A 333-nucleotide genomic window follows, 5' to 3' on the forward strand; every position below is an offset into this window, starting at 1 on the left:
TGCATCCCTTACCCATTTTTTTTCCATATATAGATTTACACTAAATCACATGCACCCCTTTTCCCCCACCTTCAACAGGCATAATCTCATGCACCTTCCCCATTTTCACACGAATGACCCCTCCCCCTCTTTTAATGAATGGATTTTTTTTATAAGGACCACAGCTTCTTTCCGTAACATGACCAAGCAAAATAGTGTTACCCCCTGACCTCCCTGACCCATCACAGGAACCGGTTCGACGTCCACATTTTCGTGAGACTTGAGTTCAGAGACTAGTCCTCCCAAGCAATAGCTCTTGATCATGGCAGTTCAAAAGGGTTCATGACGGGCGTA

At 45.0% G+C, this 333-nt stretch overlaps 1 protein-coding gene across 1 annotated transcript in view; it reads right to left on the reverse strand.

Moving 5' to 3' along the window:
- The window catches only part of LOC119587035 (proton channel OtopLc-like), a gene marked incomplete in the record, with an annotated part of 90,926 nt that overhangs the window by 46,754 nt on the left and 43,839 nt on the right, over nucleotides 1–333 (reverse strand).

Source organism: Penaeus monodon, chromosome 22 (genome assembly GCF_015228065.2).
Source record: "Penaeus monodon isolate SGIC_2016 chromosome 22, NSTDA_Pmon_1, whole genome shotgun sequence".
Classification (NCBI taxonomy): Eukaryota; Metazoa; Arthropoda; class Malacostraca; order Decapoda; family Penaeidae; genus Penaeus; species Penaeus monodon.